The 12155-nt window shown below is 36.9% G+C and overlaps 1 protein-coding gene across 2 annotated transcripts in view; it reads right to left on the minus strand.

Annotated features, from left to right (window-relative positions):
- LOC578030 (transforming acidic coiled-coil-containing protein 3) overlaps positions 1–7974 on the minus strand; it is a 44412-nt gene extending 36438 nt beyond the window's left edge. For both annotated transcript variants that reach the window (XM_030985818.1, XM_030985816.1), the window contains exon 1: positions 7862–7974. The gene's annotated coding sequence lies outside the window, so the exon portion shown is untranslated. The remainder of the gene's footprint in view (positions 1–7861) is intronic.
- Positions 7975–12155: the final 4181 nt, after the last annotated feature.

Here is a 12155-nt window from a genome sequence, read left to right on the forward strand (position 1 = left end):
GGCAGAGTGTGTTACATTTAACACAACGAGTTAAACGATATGTTCACACTATAAGGACTGTCTTTTTATTTTTCTCATAAAAACTATCTTGTAGAAGTAGTATCTGATTTTACTGGCTGGTATACATTTGGAGGAACCTGTTTACAAACATTAATTGGGGTTGGGGAAAAAATCATAGTTAATCTCATTTTAATTTTTTTAATATTATCGTTTTTTTGAAAGAACGTTACAAAGAATATTGGGAGAATACTCCAGGATGAAGACCTGCATCGTAAACCACAATAACCTTCAAGGCCGAGGATCATAATGGCATATTTCACTAATTCCAATTTCAAAACTCTGACTGCTGTAGCATTGTGTATTATGGTACATGCATACAGTTGCAGTATCACAGTGCATCATGATCTGATGTGATACAAACAACACAACAAGAATTTGGGTTGAGGTGAACATCTCCACTTAGAGTGAACTTACACTGTACAAATGAATAAAACATTGGAAAAACAGATGTGACACAGTATGGCACGGCACAAGACGTATAGTGTTCCGTGAAGACAGAGATATCATCCATGAAGGTTCAATGCGATATCAAACCATCACCTACCTAGTCCCAATGATAATGAAAGGTGTTGTGTTTTGACCCTGTCTTCATCATGGCTGTGACCATTTATGGTCATGGTGCCATGACTACTACTTATAAATGCAAACTCGAAATTACAGTTCATGTACATGTACAATGAATGTGTATGTGAGATTTTGTTCTCTCTCATCTCTTTCAAACCCCTCTCATCTCTTTCAAACCCTTTCTCAACATAATACCCTGTTGAAAACTACATTTTGGAATTGCCCAAGTTAAAAAGAATATACATGTACATGCTGTATGTACCGGTATTCAAATATCAGAATACATGTACAGTGTATACATGTATGTAGAAATCTCAAACTAATTGAAATCATGCGACCACTGAAATACTTCTCAAAGAAATACACGTAGTGTTTCTTTGAAAAGGAAAGGAAATACAATGTAGGAAACGCATCTCTGATTTCCTATGTAGAAGTCCATGTGACAAAAAGCAGCACTATTTAAATAACCAAACTGTCAAACAATCAAACCAATATTGACCACGCAATAACTTCACAACCTGCTGTATTTGATTGTTCCTTCAAATCACCATGTCACTATTACTATTACATTAGCAGTATTTGTGCCAAAGTATGAATAAATCCATGGAATGTTACTAATCAAGGATAAGAAAACGTTGACCCAGTAAATCATTTCAAGTCCTAAAATGCTGTCCAACTGAATGAATATCCTAATCATACAATACCAAGCATTTAAAACCTACAATGTACAGTACATGTACAAATATCAGTTGTTGAAATAAAAATTTGAATCTACAAGTAAAAATAATTAGAAACACCAGTTTTATGAAATCAATAATTATAATCATTCCAATGAGAAGAAAAAAGTAAAGAATGGTGCTACCTGCAATTCAATGTAACCATCTGAAACAGTCCCATACCAGAAATGAATCAAGCAATGCACATAAAATCACATCCAACTAAATTGTCTGACAGCCATAATGACAATACATGCAAAGACATATTTAAGACAAAACAAACGTCACCATTTGCAGGAAGCATTTGATCAGTTTCACTGGAAGACTGCACATTAACAAACGTCCATGACCGTCTCGGTACTGTAGTTCTTGCAGCAAATGATCATTTTCATCACAGTACTGTATTACTGCAGTCCCACGCATGCCGTCTCACGTTACCAATCACTGCTAAAAATAGTCGCTTACATCAAGCACATGGATAGATGTAGATGTCAAGTCCCCTAATGAACCCAGAGTGTACACCGATTGACCTAGCAGTACGCTGTGACAGTGACATACATCATAAGACATTTCTACTTTGAAGGCTGAGAGCAAATGGAACTGTTCCGTCTCAGGTCGATTGGATCATGGACTTTTTTAGTAGATCCATGATTGGATCATGCTGGGATATGGGCCTTACGATGAGTTATAATGCATCAATAATGAACTCATGTAATGACTGAGGTATCAGATTTAGATATTGTCCATCGGGTGCAAGACGGGGCATAATTGTGAATTAATGTCCTTGTTGTTCCAAGATTATCGTAGTCCGAGCAAGGACAACTGAATTATAGAAGCTTAGCCTTCTGTTTCCTAATCTTCAAAGCCAATAGCATTTATTGATAACAAGTTAACAACTATGTCCCATTCCATGTACATTGTACAATCAAGCCAGCAAGTTATTATAATGAAATGCAAATTCTAAAATTTGATTCTCTTGAAACAAATCCAGTCTACTAATTCACAAATGTATGAACAGGTGTAGATCCATTACTTACTTCTTCAATGGATTTGGTTTACTATTACCATTTACTTATAATAACAGCAACATTGTAACAAATTTGTAATACCCCCCCCCCCCCCCCCCAACAACAAAAAAAGTTTTAAAAGACGACCCTGCATGAAGGGCTCCACGTCCTTTAACAATCTTCTTCAAAATAGATACCGGTACATTCACATTCATTTCATACATGTACTGTTGTACATGTACTTCCTCTTAATTGCCTATACAGTATCATTCATTACCAATATCGCATTTCACTTTTTTCTTTGATGGGGTGTTTAACAGGCACCTTTGTGGAAAGTTCAGTACAATCTTACAATGGTAAATCTTCATGATTCAACAATGAATAAAGAGAGGAATCATGCATGTGTGGGCACATTGAGCACCAACCAATCTTGGAAAAAGTGCATGCCTGTGTGTACATGTCACTATCACTCATAGAATTATCAGTGAGCTAAAGCATGTCAACAATGCATGGAATGTTCACATGTACAGCTTGCATATCCTCCAACACACGATCTACTTGGACTTGTACATTACATGTACCGTTAAATGTTTATTAGGGAATGAGTTTCACAAAGATGATGTTGTCAATTACATTTATGTGCTCTTTATCAAGTCTAATATACCTTTGCAAAAGTTCAGAGACTATAACTTGCACAGACAAGTTACAATCACAAAACAAATATCCATGTAGATTATCTTGAATAGAGGGAGGGGGGGGGGTCTATTGGGCAAATTTTCATGGCCCAATTTAGCATAAAGTTAGCAGAAAATTTGAGCAAGCAAGCGAGAGAAAGGGTCCTCTTCCCAAGTTGATAAAGATGTAGGGTATGAATTTGCATAACCAAATATTTTCATGCAAGTTTCATAATCAAGGGCTAAAGAAGAAGTACTTTTCCCTGCTTCTTTCTTTCTGTTTGTTTTCCCTTTACCGTAATAATTATAAATGGATAACAGGGTGTAGTTATATATTAAATGTTATGACTGTGTTTTATTTTAGTAACCTTTGAGCATGCATTGGTTTGCATTCAATTGTCCTATTTTTTAATGTTGTTTAACATATATATGGAAATGTGGAGACTGGAAGTTACATGCAACCCCTTCCAACTGTACGGTACATACTAACTGTAGACATACCGATAGTACGTACAATGTCAATGTGTGCACATTTACACCACCGATTTAGACCTGACTTAGCAAAGTCACTAGAGGTCGATCTGAACAACCTGACCAGGAAATTGGGATAGGAAGGAAGCCGCTTTTATGACATTATATTCCAGCGCACTATTAGTAATGAGACATTTCATAGTGTCTAGGTCAAACTAGATAGTACTGTGTACATTGTACATGTAGTTTGCCTGTACTTGTGTCAGCCCTCCAAACGTTGGAGAACTGCTACAGTGGACTTCGGTTTTGTGGAGTACTACAGTATAATTTTGCGTATTTTCGTATCTTTAAGGGCGCGTTTATCGGGGCTTGCCACTAGATATGTACATATCGTACCCCACTATACGATCGTGATTTGCGGGATGTCGCGTTTATCGACTCTTCACGATTCACAATAAAGTCCTTGTCTCTTCCCAGCTGCTCAGCGTCGTTTGACCCGGGAAGCAGACTAGCCTGGGAATTCCTATTTGTATGTGAAGTTCAAAACAGCTTTGCGTTTATCGATCTCTCAGAAACGTGATTCTGGATGTATGTCACATTCAAAACACACCTTTTTGCGTCTTTAGATATGCCCATATCTAAAGCCCTTTAAAAAAGGCTTTGCGTTAATCACTTTCTAAATTTGCCTGAAAGACGTTTGAGAAACCTGATTCTAGCCAAAAATCTGGTTGATAAACGCAACCGAAGACTACCTTACATAAAAAGTTTCACGTTCAAGGTAATTTTATACAGAAATGTTCCCTGACAGTTTGAAACTTTGATCAAATATACCGGTAAACAGAAATTCTTCTTTGTGATATTGACAGTCCATCAGAAAGATAGCAGAGAATCTATTTCTAATTGATGCTACATGTACTTGTTATTTTCAGCAATACCTCCTGCAAGCAGCTATCTGTTAACTACACGTAATGTACATGAGTGAGAATTGCTTGGTCAGTACATTCTGTAAAGTGCTTATTTAAATATCTGTAAAGCGCTTAGAGACATTGTATTAAGCACTATATAAAAGGGGAATATTATTATTATACCGGTAGTCAAGACCAGATTTCAGAATTCAGATTCAGATATGATATCTATTTCTTTCAAAGAAATCAACTAACCTGACATTGAAGCTCATTTTAAGGCTACGGATTCGGTTTGCACTTCATAAACACATCACAGGCGTCCTGTCTTGTCCTAATGAACATGGTTACCTCATAATTTGATCATGACATGTGACTCACATCCTAGCCATGCAATGTGGCATTAGCCGCTAAACCCCTGTGACACAGACAGACTCGCAAACCTCCGCCATGTGGATATTGGGAAAGTGAATTAAGTGATCATTTCATCCAGCGATCACTGTCTTTGCAGGAATTACCTGTACAGAGATAGCTCATATTCATAGCTGAGAACCTATTGCTTTGGTAGGTGTGTCCAGCAGCAGGCTTGCTCACCTGTTTTGCACTGTCACAGGATATTGGTCCATAACTGTAGCTATCAGCGAGGCTTCCTCAATGGGTTATCAGCCCAAATTTGAGGTGTGACTGTATGCAAGTTTACCGGTACATGCAAATATAATTCACTTGCACAAAATTATCACTTAAATTTCTGCACATGGACATGTACACTTCATTCAGAAAAGAAAATAACTTAAGAAAAAATTTAGAAAATTATAAGTGTGCAACTTTATCCATATCAGTACATGTACAGTATGCCTACCTTCTCAAATCTCAACACATACACGTACTTGTAATTATATTCAAATATTATTACCGGTAAATCTTTCTGATACCATGTCTGCCTGTCATCCAAACACATGACATATAAAAGTACTACAGAGAAAATACAGGAAACTCTCCCAAGATAGTGAAGATACCCTGGAATTACAATGGCCACCTGCAGTCCCGCACGACCTCAAAATATAAAACCCAACACTTTCAAGAAAAAAGTACAGACAACTACATGGCTTCGTAGTACAAATTATCAGTTTAACATTACTTCAAAATGGTGATATTTTGAGTTCAGTGAAAAAAATACACGGGGGCTCTGGGCGAATTAGCCCCCCAAATGCTAAAAAGAGCCCCTGAAAGTCATAAAAGAGCCCAAAAAAATTTGCATAAAGTTCAATGCAAAACAAATTAAAGAGTGTTATTTTCATGCAAGCAAGCTTGAAAAGTAGCCCCTGAAATTTGTTCAGTATTTTTTTTCGTTTGAGTTTATGCTTTTCATAGTTACCGGTATAAGAAAAAAGTTGGTTCTTAAAAACTAACCTATTCTTCACTGCAAAGCTATAAACCGAAAAGAAACATCAACAGAAATTAAACTTACTTGGGAAACTTTATATTGTTCTTCCCTCCTCTTCTGAAAAATTTATAGTCTGGGAATATCCGAATATATGCATGCAATGCAATCAATCAAAAATATGGAATCTGTCAACCTGTCAATTACCACAGTTGCTGTGCCAATAAGACACTTTAAAATTTGAATGAACAAAATTATCTCCACAAAGCAACTGACAGTGAATCACTCCTTTGTACAAAACCATCATTTCCTTTTGAAAAAGAAAGCCGTCAAATTTCTGCAAGCTACATGTACATGTACCGTAGTTACACTGGCAGTGTGAGGGGATTCCATACCATTAGACCGCCTCATAAAAGACACCCAACCCAACTCAAGAAAGTATTCTCAATTCTGTTATTACTGTTTGCAGTTAGCATTACAAGGCCCTGAAGAAAAAAAAATTGTCCCAAGCTAAATCTAAATTTGGTTTATATTTATTGACTAACAATTAAATCATGGCATTGTTAAGTAAATTACATGGAAGTTTGTACAAACCCATTGGCTAAACAACAGAATACAAGTATTTGTATTGTTTAGTAAATAACTTTGAACAAACCGAATCGAAACTTATGTAGCTTTAGACAAACAAACTTGATGATTATGTCAACTTGTTTAGTACATTTAGTGTGTGTGTTTGTTTGTGGAAACTTGTTAACTCCATCATTCTCTCCACATTCCAGGGCTCGACACTGACATTTGCCTGGGAGACAGATGGGCAAAGACAGGTTTGATACAGATTGCAGAACAAACAGAACAAATCAAGACTTTGTTGCCCGTACGAAGATCTAAAAACACTAATTATTGGAAAGACTTTGTTGCCCCTTCAGAGATCTAAAAAACAATAATTATCGGCAAGACTTTGTTGCCTGTAGGCTGTAGCCCTGTACAGAGATCTTAAAATAATAATTATCGTCAAGACTTTGTTGCCCCTATGGAGATCTAAAAACAATATTTATTGTCAAGACTTCGTTGCTTGGCTGTACGAAGATCTAAAAACAATAATTATTGTTATTGGCAAGACTTCATTGCCCTTACGGAGATCTAAAAACAATAACTATTGCCGGGACTTCATTGCCAATACGGAGATATACATGTAATTAAAAACATTATGACTTCATCGAAATGACTGAATGCTTGAGAATTTACACACATCTAGACGGTAGACCCTATGTAAAATTAAATTTCAAAACGGTTAAACGAAACCGCCCGTAGATATACATTTAACGGTTTAACGTTTAGCACAAAAACCGTAATGACTCAGGGTTATTCATTTTATAAATCGGTTTGTGCATTCATTTTAAATACTCATTAACTGCATGATCTACATGTAGATCTAGGCATGGATAACGAACAATTGGTGACTTGCAATGTTGCATCTAATTTTTTTTTCTTAGATCTATTTCTTTTTAATCAAAGAAATCAGTGTGAAAATCCACGATCACAGACACAGACAAGACACACACATCATCATTATCAGATCAGATCAGATGACACTGCTTAAAATTAAACTAGTAAAGTGCAAGATGGTGAGATGCACAAAAACAAGTGACATCTTGGCAAAATTGCTCTCGTTTACTGGCAATTTGGTAAAACAACTAAAAGATTGGCATGAACTTCATTATAATAATGTGGGAATTAATCTAAAATCAATTCAATATCGATGCTCACAGACAGCATTACATGGATTATCAAACACATCCATCGGCAGGCTCAGCCGCGGGCCGGTAGACGGGGCAGCGCGGCGGAAGCTCAACCGACCGGGTGCTGGCCAAACCCAACCCCGTACGGTAGGCGTATCATTTCCTACGACACGCAACGGCTATGGCGTTCAGTGATAAGCACAACTCATTCATTCTGTGCACATCTCATTATATTCCGAACCTGAACCACAGGCCACACGTCATCGCTCACAGAAAACAGAATCATATTGTCCTTTTTAAGAAAGCACAGTTACTCAAATTATGTCAACAGAATCAATGAATCTTACCGAAATATGAAAACTGACTTTTGAAGAAAACACTGTCATTTGATTGTAGCCAACAAATCGCGAACAAGCAAATTTGAATTCCATGACGGTTGGTCCAGTTTTCCGATCGGGTAAAAATAGTTTACAGTGCGCATGCGCAGATCAAATCTACATCATAATCTGCAAAGAAAAAAATTGTGTCGATTTGTATGGTGAAGTAAGAATGTCCCGAGAAATCAAATGCATGAAATGTGTATACTCTTGAAAGATAGCCTACATAACTTCTCAATGCCATAATAGTACAGTTAGATTAGATAATTATTCATTAGATTAATTACCCGTGTCTGTCCCGGCATCTCTGACCTAAAAGCGGTCACAAGTCCAAGCATTTCTGGAAAAGATCGGGAAAAGATGCCATAATATGGGCTTTATGGCATATTAATGTTTTTTTGTTGCTGTTTTGTTTTGTTTTGTGTTTGGGCAGTGACCCCATGCCATATTTATTGAAATTAAATGACATGTCATAGAACATAATTAAATCATAACCAAAGCATTTCAACTAGTGGGCATTACATCCCGACTTACAGATCCTGTGGAGTGTCCCAATACATTGCAGGATGAAATAGATAAATGAAGATAATTATATGTCTAAATTGGGTATATTCGAGTAAAATCCTGTATTACGGGGAGGGGGGGGGGGCGTTTATAATTTGTAAATGCAATTTTTTTAACACTAATGGACCGCGGTCAGTATCAGGCAATTCATATTTGCAGAAAAGTACTTCAGACAAACGGTGGGCCAAACCGTATAAATATAATTAGGTAAGTTATACAAGCGACTTTAAAAGTTTCTTTTTTAAAGTGATTTATTAATTTAACATCTCCAGTAGGCCTACTTACTTTATGACTAAAATTTGACTTGTTTTGAGAGATTTGTCCCACTTCTTCCTGATTGCCCTACTTCAACCCATATTCCCGTTTAGGCTATAGACTCTAGGCCTACGTAGATACGAAACTTCATGGCCCCTGGCGTACTAATAGTGGGGGCAGTTGACCCCCCCCCCCCCCTATAAAACTCAAAAGTGGCTTATTTCTACATCGATACCAGTGATTTACAAATGTTGCCTAAAATGACATGATTTTACGGGATTTTTTCTCTCACTTTTGCCAATTTTGCCCGGAGGCGGCACTCCGCAGTGGTCCGGGGCGGGGCACTTTTCCCCCACTTTTTCAGGTACCCCCAAAGTGCCCCTTTTTACATAGGACAAGTGCCCCTTTTCTTTTCTACTAACTGTCCTTTTCCTCTCTTTTTTTTTTTATCTCCGAGGGATCCCCTTTTGATACTTTTGATACTTTTTTGTTGCCCTTTTTTACTTTGACTCGTGCTCCTTTTCCTTTTTGATAAGTGCAATGTTCCTTCGTAATAAGAACCCTCTTCTCTTTCTCTTCAATGCGACTTTTTACCTCTCTGATAATTGCCTCTTTTATTGTGACACGTGCCCCTTTGCCTTTTTAATAAGTACCATATGTCCTTCGGATAAGTGCCCCTTTTCCTATTTTTTATGAGCCCCTCCCCCTTTTAAAAATGCCCCCTTTAACATATGATAAATGCCCCCTATTATAATTCTGATAGGTGCCCTTTTCCTTCAAAAGATTCCCCATTTTCACTTCTGTTAGTTGCCTTTTATACTTTGACACGAGCACCTTTTCTTCTCTAAATAGATGTTAATAACATCTTTTAAAGCCCCACTGTTCTACTTGTAGCTACTTGCTCTCTCTATATAGAAGACTTCCCAAATCGGTGCCTGTTGGTCCCCCATGATCCTCTTTTTCTTATGTTAGTTGAGAGCTGAGTTGATGAGATAGCCACTTGTCAACGACCTGGCTGGACTCTGGTCTAATCCCCTCTGACCCAGTAGTATTGACGGTCTATAAAAGTAATATAATTTTGATATATACTTATATTTTAAAAGAACTTTTCAGTCTTTTTTTTTTTAAATGTTTCCCTTTGTAGGTGCCCTTTTTTGTTGATGCCCCTCCCCCTTTTTTTTTTTTAAGACGCACGCCGCCACTGCATTATGCTACTTGGTGGTGATGCAAATTGTGTTCTGACCCACTGATCTCTACGGAAAAATCCGTAGAGATCAGTGGTTCTGACCCCCAAAAAGGTTTTGCTCATTACGCCACTGGCTTAAACAATATTATTTTAAGACATACTCTAATAAATTCGGCTATGTTTCAGAACTTTTCATCATTCCAAATGCATTGCTGAGATTCCAAGGGGGTGGAATCCATTTCCTCTTGTCCCAAAATAACCCGGTATTTTTTTATATAAATGTAGCAACTATTATAGGTGAAAGACGGCAATTTGAACGAAATCAGCTAAATCTTGCCTACCAAAATCATCTGTCAATGATGGAAAAGTTATGACATTTACAAATTGTTCACCGCTACATAGGCCTATCTCGTGTTGGCGATCATCCAAATAGGAGAGTGACTTTGAAGGGGAAAAACACACCTATATTTGAGCTTGATCTCATATGTGTCTTTGCTGGAAAGAATCTATTTCGGTGTTCAGTTGCAAGTTAGTATTATTTTGGGTCCTTTGAAGAATTGAACCAACATTAATTTTTAAACAAAGAGTCATCCGATTGAAATTAGTAAGAAATTGGTATCCATCTTCCACTAGATCAATGTGAATTGCCTATATAAGTTGTTGAAGTATACGTTAGGTCCTACTGCATCTAAAATTGTTCACAGCTGTAGCCTGTAGGCCATGCCTACATGATTGTGTCCCCCCCCCCCCCCATTAATTTAACTTTTTTTTTATTTGATAAGTTTGATTTATTTTCTTCTGCATTCCATATAAATATAAACAATTTTCGCTAACACAACAAACACAATAGTAGTAAAAGACAGTATACTGTCTGACAAGTAATCATAAATAAGCAAATAAATATAACAATTATAGAAAAAAAAAAAAAGATAAATTGTCTAATTATCACATTTCTTCAAACTTATACAAAAAAATGAGCGGAAGAAGGACTGCTATATATCGTGATTCTAAAAAAGAATAAAACGCCGATAATACCAAACAACAACAAAATCCCAGAGTAATTAGGCTTATAACTTAACTAGGCCTACCAAGTTTGGGTTTAACATGGAATAATAAACTTGGATGATTTTAAAGTATCATGGACCGTAAAACTATAAGAACGTCTTTTTTGTTAGGATAATCATCTGGTGGAAAACTTGTGTAAAAGTATTTATAAAACAGAAAAGAACAATAAAATTAGTTGTATGCACTTTTCTATACTCGTCGATAATAAATGGACACCACTAGCCCTCGCCGCATTACTTGATAAAAAAAAAACCTTCCTCGCCATCTAGTTTTGCACAGATGACCGTAGGAGTTCACCGTAAATTTAATCCGAAATTTGGATTAAGTTTTGCCGGTTTATCAGTCCTGGCATCATTTCAATAATGTAAAATACTTGACATCATTTATCAGAGCTTGACCATAGCTAATATCCCATCTTTTTATGTTGTATTTTTAATGTGAAATGTTATATAATGCGCCATGCTTATTTCCAGGGGCGTAGACAACGGGGGGGGGGGGGGATGAGGGGGATGGCATGTACAATCATCCCCCCCCCAGGTTTTGGGGAATGATATTTGCTTACTTAATAAGTCATAATGATGATAATAATAGTAATAATAATAATGATAACAATTATAATATTAATAATAATAATAATTATGATGATGATAATAATAATCCTCATCATTATTGTAATTGTGTTTATTGTTATTAGCCGCATTCACACGGTGAAAGCCAATTCAGACGGTAAAAAAAAAGAAAATCTTACAAGTATTTTGTGGTTATCTTGTGGTTTGGAAACCACAAGATAACCACAAGATTAAACAGGCGCGGATCTACGGGGGGGGGGTTTAGGGGGTTTAAACCCCCCCCCCCCTTGGGCGGCCCAAAAAACAAACCAAAAAAAGGGGGGAAAAAGAAGAACAAAAAAGAAAAAAAGAAAGAAAAAAGAACGCACGCTGGAGAGAAACCCTTTCAAGTGCAAATATTGTGAGAAGATATTCAACTCATCTGGTAACTTAACCAAACACATGATAACTCTGGATAATCAGGCGCGGATCTACGGGGGGGGGGTTAGGGGGTTCAAACCCCCCCCCCCCCCCTTGGGCGGCCCAAAAAAAAAAAAAAAAAAAAAAGAAAAGAAAGAAAAAAAAAGAAAGAAAAAAGAACGCACGCTGGAGAGAAACCCTTTCAAGTGCAAATATTGTGAGAAGA

Source organism: Strongylocentrotus purpuratus, unplaced genomic scaffold, assembly GCF_000002235.5.
Source record: "Strongylocentrotus purpuratus isolate Spur 01 unplaced genomic scaffold, Spur_5.0 spur5_scaffold_15, whole genome shotgun sequence".
NCBI classification, from domain to species: domain Eukaryota; kingdom Metazoa; phylum Echinodermata; class Echinoidea; order Camarodonta; family Strongylocentrotidae; genus Strongylocentrotus; species Strongylocentrotus purpuratus.